The sequence below is a fragment of the Pogoniulus pusillus genome, chromosome 19, assembly GCF_015220805.1.
Source record: "Pogoniulus pusillus isolate bPogPus1 chromosome 19, bPogPus1.pri, whole genome shotgun sequence".
Taxonomy (NCBI): Eukaryota; Metazoa; Chordata; class Aves; order Piciformes; family Lybiidae; genus Pogoniulus; species Pogoniulus pusillus.
In genome coordinates, this window is record NC_087282.1 from 22,822,643 (window position 1) to 22,844,330 (window position 21,688).

The 21,688-nt window shown below is 56.2% G+C and overlaps 1 protein-coding gene across 1 annotated transcript in view; it reads left to right on the forward strand.

Annotated features, from left to right (window-relative positions):
- The first annotated feature begins 1,191 nt into the window (after positions 1-1,191).
- FRMPD3 (FERM and PDZ domain containing 3) overlaps positions 1,192-21,688 on the forward strand; it is a 70,211-nt gene continuing 49,714 nt past the window's right edge. Inside the window, exon 1 of the mRNA XM_064159630.1 lies at positions 1,192-1,214. The gene's annotated coding sequence lies outside the window, so the exon portion shown is untranslated. The remainder of the gene's footprint in view (positions 1,215-21,688) is intronic.

Sequence of the window (21,688 nt, forward strand, 5' to 3'; positions counted from 1 at the left end):
ATAATGTACTTAAATTCCCCAAATCCATGGTAACCTCCCTCCCAGCTCTGGCTTGCCATCGTGTTTGTAAGAAATGCACACAGCTCTGCTTTTGTGGATTGATAACATAGTTTCCTTAAGAGCTTTTGGTGACTTTTTTTTCTTCCCCAGACTGGGAGGGATGTTACCATGGAGTTACCTATGGATGGGCGAGCAGACAATGCCACGCGTTTGGAAAAGAGGATGAAGAGTAAGGTGTCGATGTTTGCACGTTACACATAATGCCTACAGGTAATGGTTGTTTTAAAAACCCGAGCTAATGGAGCACTGCAGAAGGGTCTCATGAGGTTTGAGGGACCAGACGATAACATGGCAAGTGGCACTGAAGAAGTGCCACAGGCAGAGGAGCTGGCAGGCGGGGCAGGGCAGGCATAGCGGCAGACCCGGAACGGGCTGGTGCTCGGCAGAGCCCCGGCCGCTGCAGACGGGTGGCCGGGCAGGCTGGCGCGGCACCCAGCAGCGAGAGCAAAGGCAGCCCGGCCGTTGGGGAGGGCACGGGGAGCGGAGCCCTGCAGGGGCTGCTGCCGCTCTGCTCGCAGGCCTGCCTGGGCTGCCTACAGCGGTGCAGGGTCGGAACGGGGAGACCCACAGAAGGGAGCGGAGAGATGCTTCGACTAGGGATGGAGCTGGCGGAGGCGTGACGAGGCGGGCGAGGGGCATGCCCGGTGATCGCCGACGGATTCCCGGTGCTCCGGTACCCACCGAAGGTGACCGTCCAGGCGCGTCCGGAAAGGAAGGGGGGTGGGGGGCAGGGAGTTATGCCCACCGGCTCCCCAGGCCCGGCGGAGGCAGGCGGACCCCGCAGCTTCCTGCAGACCCCCGCAAAAGACCCCCCCTCTTCTCCGGTCCGCCCGCCCCGCGCCCCGCCCTGCGCCGCCGCCGCCCGCCCGGGTCCCGCAGAGCCGCGCACAGCGCCCGCCGCCGGCCGCCGGTCGGGGAGGGACGGGGAGCGCTGAGCCGGCCAGGCATGGCGGGGGCGGGCGCTGCGGGGCGGAGGCATCGGAGGCGGCGGGCCCCAGCTGAGCGCTGAGGGCGGTGGCGGCAGCGGCGGGCCATGGGGGCGGCGGCGGGGGGCTGCGGGTGCCCTGCCCTGCCCGCCCGCCGCGCCGCGCCGCCCGCCGCGCCGCCCGCCTGAGTGCCGGGGGGGCTACGGAGGGAGCGGCGGCGGAACCCAGGTGAGCCCTTGTCCCGGGGAGCCAGCGGTGCTTGCTGGGTTGCGGCGGGGCGCGGCGGCATGGACACTCGTCGGTCTTGCGCCCCAGCGGGGGCACTGAGCTGGCGGGAGTTCCCGGGCATCCCCAGGGACCCGCCGGCTGAGCAGGGTGAGTGCGAGGGGCAGGAGGGCAGCCCTCTCCTCCTTAGTGCCCCAGTGCCGGGTGGATGCACGTTTCCCACAGGAGAGATGCCCGGCTCCCTGAGCTCCGGGTGCCCGGCAGGTGCCGGTAGTAGCGTGGAGGTGCTGGAGCAGGGCTCTGCCTCGTCCTTCTGCAAGAGCCCGGCCCATGGGGGACAGCTAGAGACGCGCATGTGGCCCTTGGCGGGTCCCATGGTGGAGCCAGGGTGTCCCCTTGCTGGCGGTTCCGCTGTCCTGTCGCAGCCCCCGTGCCCCCGGACGGTGTGTTTGCCGGAGGTACGTGCCACGATGCACGGGAGGTGGAACCTGGTTTGAGGGGCTTGCGTGGTCTGAATTGGATTAGTGCTGCTGAGCACCACTCTCACTGGAGACGACTTTTGCCTCCTGGGATCCCTGAGCAGGACAAGACTGGAGAGAAAGTGGGGAGCTCTGTCACTGCCCCCCAGGTCACCTTGGCATGCTCCTGGGTGGCAGCATTCTTGGTTAGTCCGTTATTGTAGCAGTTGCCATCATGAATCGCGGCTGACTGAGCTGAAAGAACGGAGACAAATGCACTTGGGTTTCTGGCTTGGGGCTCGTTTGGGCTTTTTTCCCTCTCCTGGAGCAATTTGGACGGGATGAGTTTTCCTCCCTGTCAGCAGCAGGACTGGTATGAGTAGCTTGCTTTTGGGGGAGAGCAGTTTGAAAACACTCGCTTCTTTCTCTCCTTTCATGACACCCACTGTGAGCTGCGTATTGCCTTCCTGAGCCTCGGCTTCTCCATGCCTGCCAAGGGAAGGCTGGAGGAGGGAAAAGCTGGTTTGCAGCAGGGCGGGCTGGGAATGTACAAGCAATCTCATGCCTGGCACAAGACTGCTTCGAGGGCAGTGGAGGTTGTGGGTCAGGCGCAGGGGAGGCTGAGCGTGTGGCCTGTCTCTGAGCAAAGACAGGTGCTGAGAGCAGAATGGGGCTGGTATTGCCTCCATTCCGGGCAGAGACCCGGGCAGGGTGCTTCCTTCTGTTTAGCAGCCCTCCAAATTCATTCCTGCCTGAGAGCTGCTGGCATCCATGTCATCCTGCAGCGAGGAGTTTATGTCACACCTGAGCAGCAAAAAAAACAAACCCAACGTCTTACGGTCTCCTTGTTTAAGAAGGGACTGCTCCAGCGTGCCCCCTGCGCATCGCCTGCCCAGGCAGTGCCCTCTCCCTGTGCCTCTGAGCAGCGTGTGTGGCTGCGCTTGCAGCCTGCCGCTCTCTAGCTGCTCGCCGAGGACCTGCTGCCGTGCTCAGCCCCCGCCATGCTGAACTTGCCCTCGCTGACATGCGTCTGCCTCTCCTTCCAGTGTGGCTGCTGCTGCTGCTGCTGCTGCTCGGGAACGAGAGAGACAGCACTGCTGTCCGCAAACAACTGCCAGCTGAGGCTGGGGTGCAATGGTGCAGGGCTGAGGTGAGGTGGGGAGCAGGCTCTGGGGACTCTGTGCACCAAGGAGCACCCGGTGCTTAGTGAGGACATCGCCCAGGAGCCAGCTGGGCTCCTTTGGGCTGTGTGATGCGGCTGCAGGAGCCTGGAGGCAACAGCAGTCCCCAGGGCACCCCGCTGTGGGTCCGTCTCCGGCGGCGTGGCTGCTCTTTGGGTTCAGTGTGCCGACTGCCCGCTTGATTGGCATGGCAACAGCCACCGTTGTGCCGCAGCACCGCTTCCAAGCTCCAGCTTCGGCATTGTTGCGGGCAATTGCTGCAGAACCCACCTGTGGAGGGGGCATGGGGTGCTGCTGGATGGGTGCCGCAGCATGGGTAGCCTCTCCCAGGGCTTCGCCTTGCTAGCACCGAGAGCTGTCCCTACAGCAGCCCCAGCTGTTGCAGCTTCCCAGTGTGAAATCCCTCACCCCATCCCAGAGGCAAATATTGACGGCTGCCAGCAGCTAACTTGTCTGCCAGGGAGACTTTCCCAGGGCAGGGGAGTTGGGATCGCTTGCTGAGGAAGGGCCTGTGGAACGGATGTGCAGTGGCAGTCAGGGGAAGCACACTGGGGAAGGCTCAGGCTTGGCTCTTTGTGAGCCAAGAAATGTGCTGGAGACAAGGCTGGAGAAGGGAAGAGGTGCCACTCAGTAAGGTAAGGTGGACAGGCACCCGCTGGCTTCCTGAGGCAGGAAGGTGGCTTGATGCTTACAGAGGGCAATGGTGTGCCTGTAGCAAGTTCTGGAGCTCATTTCGGTCCTGAAGTAAGTTAGTTGAAGCTTTGGGCTGAAGCCTTAAAGCACAAAGACCGTTCTAGCACAGAGGTCCTCCAGTGGAAAGCAGTCAGAAGGTAAGGTGCTGTCTGCACCAACTGCTTGCACACTTTGCATCACCACCTGAGCTCATGGGAGCTGACCTGCAAGCAGGAAGCAGCACTCTTGAGACTCACCTGGTCTCAGAGCTGGTACTTTGCATCCAATTGCAGCCCTATTACTGTGTCAGGAAGATGCTTTTATGATTTCTTTTGATGGCTGCTCCCTGGCACTGAGGAGCAACAGCTCAGTCCTCAGCTCTGCCTCAGTGCCTTCCCCTTTCCCATTGAAGTCAGGAGCAAGCCTCTTTCCTGATTGGTACACATGAGCTCAGTGCCATTTGCCAGGACACTTCTAGCCTGCAGGCACCATGTTTCTGCTGCCTTGAGGATCCTTCAGTCTGGCTGGGTCAAGGCTCAGTTCATCTTGAGTTCTTCCACTGTATGAACCCCCCACTGTCTTTGGGGCCTGGAGCAGCAGGCTTCCATCTTTCCTGCCATGCAGCAGAGGGCAATTCAAATCTTCCAAGGCTGAGATGTTTTTCAAAGCCACCTTCCCCTCCCATGGCTCAGCTGTGGCATCACAGGGTGATGTCTCAGAGCCTGCAGTGGGAGGAGAAGGACCTGATAGAATGGGGCCTTTTGCCCTCTGGTAGGGCAGGGCTTGTTTGGTCATGCTCCATCCCATCCAGCACCCATCCTCAGCACCAGTGCTGTTAGGTTGCTTGAGTTTTCAGATTGGGAAATAGAGTCATGGATCCACACCAGCCAGGGAGAAATGCTTGGGAACATGGAAGGAAATAAATGTGGCACCATCCTCAAGACCTGCAGTTTGGGGAAGTGGTAGCCTCAGGCATCGTGGGCTAGAAGATGCCCCTGGGTTGCTGGACTCATCTTTTGCTGATTGATCCAGCCTACCTAAAAGAGAGTCCTTCTTATTCTTCTGGGAGCGCATTCAGATCTTTGCTGCTTGGAGGGCTGGAAATCTCTGATCTGGAGGAACATGTTCTCTGGGCAGGACAATCTGTTGGCCCTGGCAGGACTATCTGTTGGGTTCAGCACTTCTCCACAGGAAGGAGTGGGGTGACTCCTTCACAGCCTTCCACTGGCTTACCTAGAGCATGAGCTCTGCTTATCCCCTGATCTGACCTGTTTTGGTGGGAGTTGTCCTTTCCCAAAAGTGGAGCACTAGGTTGGGGGAGGCCCTACATGCACCATAGAAGAGACTTCTGCAGCCAGGTCAGAGGCAGGAGCCACTTCTGAGGGCTTGCCAGTCAACAGATCCTTTCGACATATTCCAAGTGATGATCTAAAGACCAAGCCTGGGTGAAGGATGGTAGAGGAGCCTCAAGCCTGGCACAGCCACAGCTGGACTCAGGGAACACAATGTCCTATTTTAATTTGTGCACAGCACAGTGAGTGCTCATAAGGATTCACAGATGGACCTTTTCTTCTCTGAGGGTGCATGGATCCTCAGCTGAGTGAAAATCTGTGTATCTCTGCCTAGATTTACCTCGTGGTCCCTGATGGGTTTAAAGAGACTTGAGCCTTTGTTCTCAAGTCACAGAAGTATTTGACAGTGGAGCTGCATCTGCCTTAGAAAATGGTCCCTGCACAGCCCCATCCATTTGTAACCTGGGGACAGATGTCCCAGTCCATCCTCAACCCAAACCATTCCCATGTGCACAGCCTGAGCACACAGGTGCCCAGTGATATTGGGAACACTCCCTCGCTCCCTTGCTGTTCTTTCTCTCTAAAATTAATCAGGAGCTGGCCTCAGCAGCCAGTCAATAGTGAGATTTATCTCTTAAATAGCATTATTGATTGCCTAGGAAGCCTGGTTTTGTGTCAATAGATACATACACATGCAGACAAACCCTGTGCCAGGGCCTGGTGGTGAAAGGCACAGTGTAATGTGTAGAGATGGCTTGTCACAGATGGGGACATGAAGGAGGTGCAGCTCCCTGTTGGAGAGCAAAGTAGGGCACCCACACAATCTCTGGCTATGAACCCTCTCACATCTGCCCAGTGTTACTTTGCTGCCCTGACCACTCTTGAGCTTCTGCCCCTTTCTTCCTAAGACATAGCACTGCAATGCAAACACCTCTGCCAGCTTGCAGTGCCTCTTCTTTTGCAGGTGGGATGCTGCATCCTCCTGTAGGACAAGGTGTGCAAATGTCTGCCCACTAATTGCATGGTCACTGATGTGTCAGAGATTCTTCGTGTAGGAAACTTGGGATAGATGTGCAAAACAAAGTCTACCATAGCATTGCATGGAGAGGATGATTGGAGAGGAGGATGGATGAGACAGGCTGGGACCCATCCTGCGTGGGAGTTTTTCTTTGTGCCCTTCCTTGGACTGGCAGTGAAAGCTGTGAGCCAATGCATGCTAGGAGCACGGTGGCACCAAGCTGAGTTCCAAGCAGGTTGGAACCATAGGAGTGTGAGAGGGGAGACTGTATACTGCCATGTTTGCTTGGGAAAAGGCAAGGCCTGCTGCCACTCTTGAGCCATCATCCTCCAAGTAGCAAGCAGCAGGTAGGAGAGGGCACCCATGGGCTGTGGGAACTTCACCGCCTCGGAGTTCAGAGTGGCTCTTGTCCCATGGAGGTGGCAGAGTGCTTGCAGCAGCTGGAGCTGTGGCACTGCTCAAGGTCCTAGCTGCCTGCACTGTGCATGCCTTTGTAGCCTTTGGTGTGAGCACAGTCTCTAATGCTCAGGGGAGCAGCTGTCGGTAGCAGTGTAGAAGAGGGGCTGAGGGCTGGAGCTGAGTGTGCACCAAGCTGTTGTCCTTTTAGTTTTGGGCAGTGCTACTAGACTCTCCTTAAAGCAGCACTATGGTGCTGGGAGCCTGGCTGCTCTGTCCTCCAGGGTCATGGACCACAGCCAAGGTGCAGTGATGCTCGTGAGAGGAATTGCAAAACCTCTTGCTAGGTTTGCTGTAGCAAAGTTCAGGCTGGTTTTGCACTGCTCCTGCAGAACTCCATTCCTCAGCCTCGTCCTGCAGCCGCCACAGCAGCAAGCCCCACGCATGCTAGCTGATGCTTACTCTGTGTGGCATGACAGAGCACAGTCCCATACCTAGCATCCAGTCTTGCTTTGAACTATGCTGCCTGATGCTCCACTCTGTCCTGGGATTAGCCAAGAGCATCAGCTGCCTTGGCACAGGCAGCTGAAACAGATGATCCAAAGGATTGCTGAAGCCCAGCAGGTAGGGGCTTGGAAGACCTTTGTGTGTGTGTGTGTCACTGTTTAGCTAATTAACAGGCATGGAGAGTGGTTGGGTGTTGTCATGCCCATGTGTGTATGTATAGACTCGTGTGTAGCACTCCAGCATCTTGCTGCCATTCAGAGCCCACCAAAGTGTTTCTCTAGACACAGCTTGCCCACAGCAAGTGTCCAGTCACCTGATCTTAGCAAGCCAATCTATGCAGGGATCTTGGGAAGCAGCAGTTGGGGTTTTATGAAGCTGGCATAATTTACAGCTAAAATAGCACACCAGAAGTATGTCCAATCCAATCTCCTTTGTAATCTTGTTTTCATTTAAGCCTCCGGGGTGGTGATGGGGGCAGTAAGGAGAGCGAGCGGCAGAGGGAGTTTATGACCCATGCCAGGGAGATTTGTGTGATGCTCGGTACCAAATGACCTCAATTTGCAGAGGTTAAAGCTGGCTGTGGTGTTCCCTGGCTTGAGGGGTTGTCTCCTGCTTGTGCTGGGGACCTTGGCTGCAGATCCTTTTGCAGATGGCCTTGTGGCGTGCTCAGGACCATCCACACCGTGGATTCCTCCCAGTGCCTGCTCTCCTGACCGGCAGAGAGAGCGATGGTGATGCGTCAGTGATCACCGCCTTTGTGTCGGCCTGGCCAGCTCACCAGCAAGAGGAATGAAATGATCTTGCTGCCGTTGCTGCCGCCTTTGCGGGTTGCATTGCTCTTTAGTTTTCAAACCACATATTGTCCCAGATCTCCTGCCAATAGGAGGGAGCAAACTGATAATGCAGCTGCTATTAATAAAGCAGCGTCGTTACATATTCATATCAATCAGCCTTCTAATTCCACAGCATCCTCTTTATCATGGAGGCAGCAGCGCTTCACCGAGGCAATGGAGGAAGGTGTCAGGTGGGATCATGTTGGAGATGCATTTCAGCAGCATTGGCAGAACCTGCTCCCCTCATGTTGCTTCTCCTGGGGGACTCCCGCACTGAGCTGGCCCTGGGGTCCTCTCCCACTTCCCCCCTTCTCGGTCTTCCTTCTCCCTAGCAGTGCCAAGCTAGGATGCGGGATCCCAAGGGTGGTTGGAGGATCCCTGGAGCGCTGGCACTACGTGGAAAGAGGAGTGGTGCGAGACAGGGGAGCAGTGAATTCAGGAGAGTGGGTTGGCAGGAATGGCTTGGTGCTCTCCTCTGGTTTACATGGGAATGTTCACATATTGTGTAAATTAACCAGCAAAGTATGGAAAACACGGGTGCCAATCTGGGATGCACGCATGTCTGGGCAGCCGTTAGAGAGGAAAGCACATCACAGCATCATAGCCAGCGGATAAATATGCTTAACGCTGCCATTCCTGTGATAAAATATGCTGCTTCTCTTTGCTACACTATGGAAAATGCTCCAGAGTGTCTCCAAAACTGTAGCAGCAGTCGATGGTAAGCCCTACGTTGGAGGAGATACTGCATTATTCAGGGGTTTGCAGAGGTAGTGGTAAGTGACTTCACCACTAAGGATGCACCAAGACTTGTTCATAAACCAGACCACTCTCTCTCACTCCTTAATGATTGAAACAAGTGTGCAGATGACACCAAGCTGGGGGCAGATGTGGCTGGGTTGGAGGGCAGAAGGGCTCTGCAGCAGGACCTTGACCGTCTGGACAGATGGGCAGAGTCCAGGGGGATGGCATTCAATAGCTCCAAGTGCAGGGTGCTGCACTTTGGCCACAGCAACCCCATGCAGAGATACAGGCTGGGGTCGGAGTGGCTGAGAGCAGCCAGACAGAGAAGGATCTGGGGGTGCTGATTGATACCCACCTGAACATGAGCCAGCAGTGTGCCCAGGTGGCCAAGAGAGCCAGTGGCATCCTGGCCTGCATCAGGAATGGTGTGGGCAGCAGGAGCAGGGAGGTCATTCTGCCCCTGTACTCTGCACTGGTTAGACCACACCTTGAGTGCTGTGTTCAGTTCTGGGCCCCCCAGTTTAGGAGGGACATTGAGATGCTTGAGCGTGTCCAGAGAAGGGCAACGAGGCTGGGGAGAGGCCTTGAGCACAGCCCTACGAGGAGAGGCTGAGGGAGCTGGGATTGGTTAGCCTGGAGAAGAGGAGGCTCAGGGGTGACCTTATTGCTGTCTACAACTACCTGAGGGGTGGTTGTGGCCAGGAGGAGGTTGCTCTTTTCTCTCAGGTGGCCAGCACCAGAACAAGAGGACACAGCCTCAGGCTGTGCCAGGGGAGATTTAGGCTGGAGGTGAGGAGAAAGTTCTTCCCTGAGAGAGTCATTGGACACTGGAATGGGCTGCCCGGGGAGGTGGTGGAGTCGCTGTCCCTGGAGCTGTTCAAGGCAGGACTGGACGTGGCACTTGGTGCCATGGTCTGGCCTTGAGCTCTGTGGTAAAGGGTTGGACTTGATGATCTGTGAGGTCTCTTCCAAACTTGATGATACTGTGAGACTGTGAGACTGTGAATTCAATGTCCAGAATTTGCCATATAGATCTTGTGGGGCCAAGCAGGTTTTCCGTGGTTGCTGGTCTGGACACTTGCCCTTTCCCTCTGCCTGGGCACATTCTTCCCCTGTGCTCAGCACTGGTCAGGCCACACCTTGAGTGCTGTGTCCAGTTCTGGGCACCTCAATTCAAGAGAGATGTTGAGGTGCTGGAAGGTGTCCAGAGAAGGGTGACAAAGCTGGTGAGGGGCCTGGAACACAAAGCCTATGAGGAGAGGCTGAGGGAGCTGGGGGTGTGCAGCCTGCAGAAGAGGAGGCTCAGGGGTGACCTCATTGCTGTCTACAACTACCTGAAGGGACATTGTAGCCAGGTGGGGGTTGGGCTCTTCTCCCAGGCAACCAGCAATAGAACAAGGGGACACAGTGTGAAGTTGTGCCAGGGTAGGTGTGGGCTGGATGTGAGGAGGAAAGTGTTGGCCGAGAGAGTGATTGGCATTGGAATGGGCTGCCCAGGGAGGTGGTGGAGTGGCCATCCCAGGAGGTGTTCAAGAGAAGACTGGATGAGGCACTTAGTGCCATGGTCTGGTTGACTGGCTAGGGCTGGGTGCTAGGTTGGACTGGATGATCTTGGAGGTCTCTTCCAACCTGGTTGATTCTATGAGTCTATGATTCTGTGATTTTGAAATGCAGCTGGTGGGATCCTGAGTCCTCCAACAAGCCCCGTGGTCCCTGAGCCTTTCCTGGCTCTCTTGTCCCTGCTGCGTGGCACAGCTGCTCCCATCTCGTCTCTGCGTCCCCTTGCTCCCAGCACATGCCAGCTGAGGCAGTGTGGTTCCACTGGTCTCTCAGCACTGCCAGTCCTGGGAAGCAGCCTGGCGTCGAGCCCTCCTGACAGTGGCTTTTGGTTGCTGCAGCAGTTTCCAAGCAACGTGGAGGCTGCTGGTTTAAAAGGGCTCTTGGTTGCAACACGTAATAGTAACTGGAGTTAATAAAAGGACCGGTGTGAAAAAGGATGTGGGCAGGGCAGCTGCTGTGGTGTGGCCATCACCTTCTGCCATCACCCATCTCATAAGCACGTTAGCCAACCTAGAGGCATAGCTCCAGGCCCAGCAATGCTGCAGGCTGCTCTGATTCCTGGCCTTCTCCTATGAGTGGGCTGGGTACATGGTGCTGCTGTCATGCCAGCTCTTCAGCTGGGCACTCAAGCAAGTGAAGAGGATGCAAAAGATGTGGTTCCTGCCCCAAAGAACTTGTGGCTCAAGCCTGCATCCATCCAGCACATTTTTGGAGGAGTTTGTTCCTTGGCTGTAGCCTAGCCCACAGTGAGTGCTCTGCTCATCTGGGCACAGCTGGGACAAGGACACTGGCTGGGTGGGTTCAGGTGGGTCCATCTTCCTGAATGAATATCCAGCCTTGTTCCATGCCCCATGGCATCATAGAATATCAGGGGCTGGAAGGGACCTCGAAAGATCATCTCATCATACATTTCCTCTCTCAAGGCTTAGATGCTTATTTCAGGTCACTTTTCCTTGCTCTTCCTCTCTTCATTTCCACTCTTCCAATACTCTCTTCCATCCTCCTGCTTCCATCAGTGCAACCACCTTGGAGTGTCTGTCCCCCGTCTTGATCTGTGTGACTGCTTGCTCCCTCTGACGTTGGGCTGTGGCAGAGGGGTTTGCCCACATGTGGACCATGGTCAGCACTGAGAATTACCAGACAGAGCAGCAGGGAGCTCCACAGGCACTTGAAGCCATCTGTCCCTTCACAGGGAGTGGACTGAAGGTTCCTCCACCCATTTCTCCACAAGCCATGCAGCCTCCTGCTCCCACAGCACTGGCAATGCCCCAAGGCAATCTGCCACCCTCCCTGCCTCCAGCCACCTGCTCTTGGTGTGTTAAGGCTCCAGGTTAAGATAAAGGCTCAGCAGCTTCTCAGTGCAGGGATGCTGAGGCCCCAGGGCTGGGGTGCAGGGGGTGGTCTAGCAGGGCTGCTGAGGGGATGGAAGGTGGTGGAGCAGCCTGTGGGATAATGAAACAGGCAGGAGTGGGATGCTGGATGAGGAGGGAGAAAAGACCCAGTGCTGCCACACGCTCACTTGGTCCCCAACATCATGTAGCAGTCAAGTCCAAACTTGTTTTGGCTAAAGTGAGTAGAAACTGGGCTTAGTCCTGCAGGGTGAACTGGTACCTCCAGCAAGCCCCATTCTCCCCCAGCAGGGCGGGTACTTGATTTGAGGGAAGAATAAGAAAGTTAGAGGTGATTGAGAGAAGTCAGGAGCTGTACCAGCAGCAGGTGGGTTTAGTGGTGTCACAAGAGATCTGCAGAGTGCCTACCCTGTGTGCTGTGGTTGTAAGTAGCAGGAGGACTCTAGCTTTTCTCACCTTGCCTGCAAGTTTAACCTTCTGTCTCTCCCGAGGCAGTGCGGGCTCAGGATGGGGTGGGAGGCAAGGAGGAGGTGTGTTTTTTGCTGAACAAAAGGAAATCCAACACACGCATTGTTGTGAGCAAACACTGGCATTGCAGGAGTGCTGCGAGGCCAAACACAGCTTTCCGTGGTAGAGGAGACCTGCCTGAGGGCAAACAGAATTAGGAAGGGGCTGGTTGTGGAGCAGCTGGAGTGAGATCCATGGGAAGAAAAGTCCTGGATTCTGAGAAGATCGTTGGGACAGTCAAATTCAGGGATGGATTCGGGAAGGCAGCTGCTGTCATGGTCTAAACAGTCGGAGTCTTGGTCCTCAGGCAGGCATTTCACTCTGGAAATGGAAGAGGCTCTGCTGATTTCAGAGCTGTTCCCTATGCTCCGTCATGCTGCCTGAGCTCCCCAGGTGGCCACCTGCACCAGGGGCAGCAGCCAGAGGAGTCACATACCTCCTGGGCAGGCGTTGCCATGGGTATGTGACACCTCCTACACGTGCAATAGCTACACCAGGCTGTTCTCAAACAGGCTGTGACAAGAGGGTCTTCCCACAGGGCTTGGCAGCATGAAAAGCTGCCTTGGAGCTTGGGGTCCCACATGCCACCCCATTGAGATGCTGCAGTCCAGCATCTCCTTCAGTGGTCTGGGGTGGGTGGAGACTCCTTTTGGTGGGTCCCCAGATCTCCTGCCAAATCTGGATCCCCAGAGTAGACAGTCCACTATCTGTGGCCAGACAATGTTGGAAGAGGGTTACCAGTGCTGCTTATGGAGACTGAGGGCTGCAGGAGGGCATGCTGGGCTGCAGGACCAGCACGGCAGTGCCTGTGCTGCCACCATAAACCTTCCTGGCACTGGTGCAGGGGATTGTACAATGCAGAGAGCATTCCTGCTGCCTTGTGGCTCCTCTGCTCAATGGGGACAAGAAACAGCATTGTGTGGTTGGCTCTGGTAGCATTGAGTTGTCCTTCTTCCCCATGCAACATCAGCGGGACTTGGCAAGTGACTATTGCCAGGCAGGCAAGCATGTGCAGGGCAGGCACTGGTGTGCCAGCAGCTGAGGGTCTGGCGGCTCCAGCGGCACTGTCAGAAGCAGTGGTTCTCACTCAGGGCTGCTGTGTGGTTATGGCACAGCAGTATCCTATCAGTTGTCCCTGTTAGAACGAACTCACACCAAGGGAAACATAGTGGCCAGGCATGAAATGGTGGCAGCGCTGCTGTGCTGCCTGACAGCCCTTGTCTCGCCTGCATCACCCTCTGTCCTTCTAAATCAGCACTTGGTCCTTCCAAAGCCACTGCTGAGGATGGCAACATGCTTGTGGCCTGCTCTGCTTTCAGCCCTTGTGGCTCTGGCACCAGCCCGCTCAGGGGCTGGGGCTGCAGAACTGACCTCCCATCTTGGCAGCTGAGGCTGGAGGAAAGCCAGAGCAGAGGAGCACAGCTACAGCTGTGCAGTGGTGGTTGGCACACTGAACCCTGCTCCTCTTGAGCTGGTAACATCAGACCTTGGGAATAATGCTGCCTCTGTGCCAGGCAGATCTGCTGAGGCTGCATCAAGACTCACAGGTCCCTACCTAGCTTTCTCCTAACGAGTTTCCTGCCTGTTGTGGTGATTGCTTCTGCCCTAGCCCATCATGAGTAGCCCATAGAGTTTTTTGATCCAGACCCATACACTTACAGAATCATAGAATCAATAAATCAACCAGGCTGGAAGAGACCTCCAAGCTCATCCAGCCCAACCTAGCACCCAGCCCTGTCCAATCAACCAGACCATGGCACTAAGTGTCCCAGCCAGGCTTTTTTTGAACACCTCCACTTGTTGCCTCTTTCAGCACCTCTGCTCCACACAGAGCTGACTCCAGCAAGTCACACCACAGCAGCAAACAGCAGCTGCCCAGGAGCACGCACAGGGGTGTGGGAAGCAGTGGGGTGCTCTGCTCAGTGTCTGGCTTGGGGCATTCTAGCAGCATCACCTTAAACTTTCCTCTGTCTCCACAACTGGGTCTCAGTAGCCAAGTGCCTTCTCTTTATGTGCCTCAGTTCCCTTGTTCTTCCAAGAGGAGTGACAGTCCTGGCTCTGAAGTGCTTTGGGAGGAGGGGGAAATGCTGAGGACCATCTCTGCCTCTGGTGTGAGGGTCAGTGGGCTACGGTGGCCTCCCGAAGCCCTCCACCCAAGGAAGCTCCCTCCGTGCCTCTCGGCACTTCAGAGAGATGCGATGCAGCTCTTGGCTAAATGAGTTTTTGTTCTCTGCAGCTCTTTGCTGCTCAGCATTCAGGGAGCATCGTTTTGGTACCGGCGGTATTTGCATAATCCCTGTGCTGTGGTAATTGCTCCCTTTCAGGAGAGGTGCTTATCATCCCATCGCGTTTTGGGGAGCTCGGCTGATCTCCGAGGCTGGGTGAGGAGGTGGTCCCCAAAGGGGAGTGGCCGGACTGCTGCCGTGCGGTTTCTAAGGATGCCTCTCTCAGCGTGAAGAGGCTCAGGAGAGCCTTTTGCCCATGGGCTTCTGCACCGTCGGTGATCATTTACTGCGAGGCTCTTCCTCACCTCAGTGCCCCAGAAGCTCTGAGCTGGGCAGGGAGGATTTCCTCACGCCATGTGCCTCCATGCAGCAGGGGCTGAAGCCTCCATCTCTGCAGGAGCTGCTTTGCAAGGGCTGCTCCCTTCTCTCCCTGATGTCATGGCATGAAAAAGCAACCACTGGGAAATAGTGTTTGAGAGGCAGCTGGAGCAGCAGAACAGGGCAGGAGGTGTGTGAGAAATGCCAGCCCGTGAGGGCACTGTGGCTTCCTGCTCTGTAACACCATGGAAGTCTCAGAGGGCAAGTGGTGGCCGGTGCCCAGCGTGTCCACGTGCCACCCTCGCCTGCCTGGCAGCATGACTCACTCCCCAAGTGGCAGCAGCTCCCACGCAAAAGCGTTTCCAAGAGACTGAGGAGTTGTCTCTGAACAGCAACAGCTGAACAGGGAGCGCAGGTCCTGGTCCTAGGGTCCTGGGTAAGGGATGCACAGTCTGAGGAGAGTCAGGAAGCAGCTGGGATGGCAAACCAGGCAGCATGTGATGGAGTGGAAAGCAACACAGCTTGGTCTTGCCCAGCATTGGCAAAGGTTGGACAGGCCAGGAGGAGGCAGCTGCTTGCTGTGTGGGATGTGGCTGCAAGCAAGGGAAATGCCCAGCTCCAAGGGCTTGGCCTCCACAGCCCTGGAGCTCAGGGGCAGGCAGGCAGCACTCCACAGGCTTGCAGGCTGGCTCTCAGGTTTGCTGCAGTTTTAAGTGTGGGGAAGCAGAACCTGTTCTGGCATTGAATTGTTTCTGCTTGTTATGCTCTCAAAGCCTACCTGTACTGTCCATAGGTCCTGGGATGCCCGTGGGTCTGGGACAGGCAGCAATGTGGTGAGCAGCCTGGCCTGTGCTGCAGAGGTTAAACCACCCCTGTGCTGCTTGTCTGCAAGAGGAAAAACAGCACATCCTCTGCCCAGCACCCGGCTGCTGCTGCTGCTGCCTGACCTGACTGCTAAGCAGGGCTGAGGTTTCTCTCAGCACTGCTCTCAGCCTGTGCCAAGCCACACCGTCCCCACATCCTTCTCTGGGCAGGAGCAGGGTTCTGTGCCCGTCCCTGCGCCGCTCCCGCTCTGGCCCTGCCATGCAAACTCAACTCCTCTTTATTCCTGCTCTGCCCTCCAGGCCCTGCTTCTGCTCTGCCATCAACCAGATTGCAGAGGCTGCTCCTGCTCCAGCACCAGTCCTTTCTTTGGCTGTGCTAAGCCTCCATTTATCTGTATAAAATCTTGTGTCATTTATCTTCCTAAAGGCTGGCAGCTAACTCTGTAATTGCCATCCCTCCTATGGTGCTGGCTTCTACTCTCCCCTTGCCAGTTTGAAATCCTCTTCAGGCTTAATCCCCTGGGAGTTTACATTGTCTTTGCAGTCCCCAAAGAACTATGCAGCTAAATCCAGATCCCAATGCCAGTCTCTCTAGGAAGCCCTTGATTCCTTTTCCCATTAGTGGGATGCCTGCTTAGCAGCTCTTTGTGGTTCCTCTCCTGGTCCTTCCTCCCACAGAAGTGCTCCAGCCAGCTGCTGGCTGCTGGAGCATGGCAGGGTCCATACCCTCTCTCCCGAGAGCTCTCACCTGGCCTGAGTGCCTGGCTCTGGCAGAGGGCTCCCCCTCTGGGACAGTGCTCCCCACCCACCTACAGACCTCCCACTTGGATTCCTTCCAGGAGGAGGTGACTGATGCCTCCTGCACAAGGTAGGGGTTCAAAGCACTTTGCACCCAGTGCCTTCCCTCAGAGATCTGCCTCCCCTGGGAGGCAGCTCATTACCATCTCACAAGCAGGGTAGGTGGTGGGATGCAGGACATGAGGGTGCTGGAAGCATCTCCCAGGCTGTGGGCTCTTGCCCACAGAGAATCATCTCTTCAAGTTAGGGGACACCTTTAGGTGATTCAGTGTTTTGTTGGGGTTTATGCTTTGGTTTTCACTCTTTGTCTGTTTAACCTATATCTACAGCTAACCTGTAGCCATTGATCTATCCCTCAATCCCAGCTGGGCAGGGCAATTGGGAAGAGTAGAGAAGACCCATGAGTTGAAATGGAAATGAGACAGCCAAACCAAAGCCAGTGTAAAGTTGTACTCACCCCAGCAGCCACAATAAATGAGAGTCCTTAGGAGCAGAAGGGACTTAAGCAAGAGAAGAAGCCTGAGCAGGAGCCTTAATCCTTGGCAAACCTCCCCCTTTATACTAAGCCTGACACACACCCATGAGCCAGCTCGGCAGAGTTGCCCTGGCTGACTCAGAGCTGCCAGTGGCCTGCAGACCATGACTGGCCTAGGATCTGTCCCAGCAAACCTGGGACATTCTCTTCCCTGGGAATCGTACTGTGTGCATGGAGCAGCTGGTAATTCTCCTCATGGCTGCTTCTGCCTCACCTCTGAGGCTCCTCTTTTCACTGCCTGTAGAGAGAGCTTCAGCAGAAGGACCTTGGGTCTGCTCCTGCTGTAAACCTACTGATCAGAGAGATGCTTCTGAGAAGGCATCAGATTCCTGCTCCTACCTAGACTGGGGACACAGAAGAGGCCTTGCAAGCAGCATCCCTAGCCCATGAGATGAGGTTGTCAGCCTGGAGTTCTGTAGGATCGTAGCCAGCACATCACAGTGTGTGCCTCACTGATGCTGAGTAACAACAAAATGCTGATTTACTTATTTTTCCTGAAAGCACTTATCCAGTCAAAATCCTGTAATCCCAGAGGGCACCCAGGCCTGAGCTGGGTGAAGGAACAGAGTGTCTCCCAGAATGCTGGGGCCATCTCAGGGCTGTGAGTTCCCCCAGGGAGGGAGAATGACCTTGTGCTGTGAGAGAGAGCCTGGATGCTCTGGGCTCAGCTCCCATGCCTTGGCTCTGTAAGAGGAGGATGCCAGAGTTTGCTTTGTCTCAGCTCCTCAGAGGAGGTTTCTCTGTGGCAATGTGTTTCCTTGCTACCTGTTCATGCAAGATGAGATCCAGCTTAGATAGTCTCCACTGACGCTGCCACTAAGAACTTGTCTGTGTGTACCTGCTCCTGGCAATATGCTTGCAAATGAGGTGACAGCAGGGATCCTGGCACATGTGAGCTGCTCCATGTGGCTTTTACAGGAGCAATAAGGCAACACTGGGGTTGTGTAGTCAGGAGTTACCGTGCTGGCATCCAGACACAGAGCCAGTGACACATGGGGAAGGTCCATAGTATCATAGTGTCACAGTATCATCAGGGTTGGAAGAGACCTCACAGATCATCAAGTCCAACCCTTTACCACAGAGCTCAAGGCCAGACCATGGCACCAAGTGCCACGTCCAGTCCTGCCTTGAACAGCTCCAGGGACGGCGACTCCACCACCTCCCCGGGCAGCCCATTCCAGTGTCCAATGACTCTCTCAGGGAAGAACTTTCTCCTCACCTCCAGCCTAAATTTCCCCTGATGCAGCCTGAGGCTGTGTCCTCTTGTTCTGATGCTGGCCACCTGAGAGAAGAGAGCAACCTCCTCCTGGCCACAACCTCCCCTCAGGTAGTTGTAGACAGCAATGAGGTCTGCCCTGAGCCTCCTCTTCTCCAGGCTAACCAATCCCAGCTCCCTCAGCCTCTCCTCGTAGGGCTGTGCTCAAGGCCTCTCCCCAGCCTCGTTGCCCTTCTCTGGACACGCTCAAGCATCTCAATGTCCCTCCTAAACTGGGGGGCCCAGAACTGAACACAGCACTCAAGGTGTGGTCTAACCAGTGCAGAGTACAGGGGCAGAATGACCTCCCTGCTCCTGCTGACCACACCACTCCTGATGCAGGCCAGGATGCCACTGGCTCTCTTGGCCACCTGGGCACACTGCTGGCTCATGTTCAGGTGGGTATCAATCAGCACCCCCAGATCCCTCTCTGTCTGGCTGCTCTCAGCCACTCTGACCCCAGCCTTTATCTCTGCATGGGGTTGTTGTGGCCAAAGTGCAGCACCCTGCACCTGGAGCTATTGAAGCCATCCCCTTGGACTCTGCCCATCTGTCCAGGTGGTCAAGGTCCTGCTGCAGAGCCCTTCTGCCCTCCAGCCCAGCCACATCTGCCCCCAGCTTGGTGTCATCTGCACACTTGCTGATGACTGACTCCATGCCCTCATCCAGATCATCTATGAAGATGTTAAAGAGGATGGGGCCCAGCACTGATCCCTGAGGGACACCACTAGTGCCAGCTGCCAGCTGGATGTGGCACCATTCACCACCACTCTCTGGGCTCAGCCCTCCAGCCAGTTCCTAACCCAGCACAGAGTGTTGCCATCCAAGCCATGGTCTGACAGCTTAGCCAGCAGTGTGCTGTGGGGGACAGTGTCAAAGGCCTTGCTGAAGTCCAGATAGACCTCATCCACAGGCCCCCCCACATCCACCAAGCAGTCACCTGATCATAGAAGGAGATCAGGTTGGAAAGGCAGGATCTGCAGCACTAGCTGCTTCACTTGGTGCTTGTTCAGCAGAGTGGCCTCGTGGAAATGGCTTGATTTCAAGTGTGCTGACCACAGCTCCTGCAGGTTCCTCAGCTGAGAAGCTGTAGTTTGTTACCCAGGCTTCAGCACAGGCAGCTTCCCCATGGTTCACTCTAGTTGGCAGGAGCATGACAGCTGTGGCCCTCCTAATCGCTGCCTGATGTGGCTGCAGAGCCCTGCTCCTGCCTGTTCATGAAGGAGGTGGCCCATAGAAGTCTCAGGTTTTCCAGTCCTGCACAGGGTGTAAGCAATGTCTCCATTCCCCAGGAGCCTGGGAAGCAGCTCTTGGTCAACAACACTGCATCTGTGCAAGTCACCTTCCCCTGGATCCAGGCAGGCTGCCTGCTCCCCTCCAACCTTATTGCAACCCCTTCTAATGCTTGCAGAGACCTCAGCCCCCAGAGGGGCTGGTTTGAACAGACTTACCACTGAGATGGAAGGCATGGAGCCCAGCTCCCATTTTCCTGAGGTTTTGTGTGCACCTCCTTTCTAGGGCACCTCTGCCCAGCAGGTGGCTTTCAGAGTCAGAAGAGTCGGTGAGGCTGTGCCCGACCCAGGGTGCCCTTTGGTCTGGTGGCTTTCCTTCTACCTGTCCTGATGGCCTCCCTTTCATGTGCCTTGGTGACCTTCTGTCCTTCATGCTTCACTGCACAGAGCTGTTCCCCTCCCATGAGGGCTTGGGCACTGCTGCTGCCATCACTGAACACTTGGGCTGGAGCTAAACCCCAACCTGGCTCTTACCACTTCTTGCCCCAGGCCTTCCCAGATGGATATCCATCCTAGCCCCAGGAAGTAGCTTGTGGCTCCTGTTTCCCAACAAGCTGCTGGCAGCCAGGAGATGGTAAGGACCAAGTGGCTCCTCTGCTGAGAGCATTTGATTGCTGTTAGAATTTTATCTTCTCTATAGGCTAGCAGAAGGGTTTTATTCTGGACAGTGAAGAAGAGAATGGGAGAAGGTGTGCCCAGAGCTAGATGAAGAGGTAGCTGGATCTTGTGGCTCCTTGTCTGCATGCCTGGGCGGTGATTTTTATGCTCTTGGCTAAATTAGGAGCATTAGGGAGAGGCATTCCTGGCCCAGCCTCACAGAACTGCAGCTGCAGCTTGTGTTCTCCAACAGATACCCACAGCCGGTGCCCAGCCAGCCTGTGAGTCTTAGCCCCAGCCTCACAGCTCCCCAGAGCTGCTTGCTGCCTCGCAGCATCCATCTGAGCAGGCAGAGGAAGGGGCAGTGAGCTCCCAGAGCCAAACTTCAGCTCTCCCTCCCACTTCTTGTGACTTAGGACTGACGAAGTCATCTCATATGCTCTGGCCAGAGGCTACAAACTGTCATTCCCCAGAAGCGCCAAGGTGACAGCTGTGGAGACCACGGGCAGTGGTTTCACTTGCAGATGAGCAGTGTAGAGCCTGACTCTCTGATGCAAGCTGGATGCAAATGCAGTGTTGTGAATGGGCGTGGTGGGCTAGGGAGCTGCTGCTGCTGCCATGCCAGGCTGTGCCACCTCTCCTTCGAGGCTTGACCGCTGCCCAGCAGTGAGCTTGACCTGCTGCAAAACGAGTTTGTTTCAATCCCCCTTGGTGAGAGCAAAGCAGCAGTGCTGTAGGCAGGTATTTACTTCATATTGCAGCAGCCTGGGGTCACAGATGGGGACAGATAGCTTGTGGCAAGGGAGAGGATGGGAGCAAGGATTGGAGCTGCATCCCAGGGCACTTGGCCAGCCCTTCCAGGGCTAGGGTGGGAAGGTGGCTTGCCCCCATCACAAGCCCTCCCTGCTAACACCAGCTCCCTCACTAGGGATGCATTCCTGCAGGGCTGTTGCAGTGTGAGTGGCTGTGGGCTGTCACACAGGTGCTCCATCACTCCCCCTGCCATACCCATGACCACAGCCTCCTGCCCCCGACACCAGCCTCTTGTCCAGCTGCTTGAGTGGCAGCCAGTTAGTTGTTTCAGCATGAGCCAAATGGCAGCAGATCGTGGGCATTCTGCTGTAGGAGAAGAGGTGAAGTGGCACAGATGACAAAAACAGTGGCCAGCAACCCTTGTCTGGGGTGCTGCCTGGAGAGGTAATGGAGCAATCCCATGTGTCGAAGCCTCCAGGTCCTGTGGCACAGCAAGGGTGCCACAGCCCCGTGGTGGTGCGGGTTGCAGGGTGAGGTGTGGTAATGTGTTGCAGCTAATGCTGTGTGACAGTTTGACAGGTCCTTCCAAGACAGCTGGAGCTGACATGCCTTCCTAAGAGCTGTCACTCTCTGGCTTGCACAGCGCAGCGCTGATCGTGCACGGGCGGCGTGGGTAACGCTTTCCCCCGGTGCTGAAGGAGTGCGAAGGGCTGGGGCTCTGTTTGCATATCCTCGGGAAGATGCTCGGCCCCATCTTCGCGGGCACTGCTCTGTGTGCTCCAGAAAGATGGAGCTGGTGGCTGGAAGGGCAGAGAGGAGGGGTGTCCAACACCCCCGTGGTCTGAGGAGGTGATGCCGAGCATCTCCCTTAAAAGACTCAGGGCTCTGGCAGGAGCTCGGCATCATCATGCCCAGCTGCAGGGCTCACCCCCGCCCAGCCCCAGGGAGGGGTTTTGGGCAAGCCACGGCTGCTGCAGTGTACGGTGCTTACGGTGCCCTGGCTGGGGGGCAGGTGGGGATGGCATCAGCTCCAGGCTTAACTGTGCCGCTGGGCAGGAGCTGCCTCAAGTACCTCCTCCAGATGAACCCTACATCTCTAGCCCCTTCCTTCCTAACCCTGGAGCTGGATGTGGAGTTTCAGATGTAAAGTGCAGGGGCAGAAGGACTTAGCACTGCCATCCCCAGCTCCCTGAACGTGACCCTGTATGTGAGCATGTGTAGGTACCACTGCCTCTCTGGCAGGAGCTCTGTGGCACAAGCTGCACCCCAGGAAGGTGCTCGCAGTCCCACGCCTTCCGTTGCTCTGCTCTGCCAGGTACTGTTGATGCTCTCGAGGAGCAGTGAGGCTCTCAGCGCTCAGAACCTC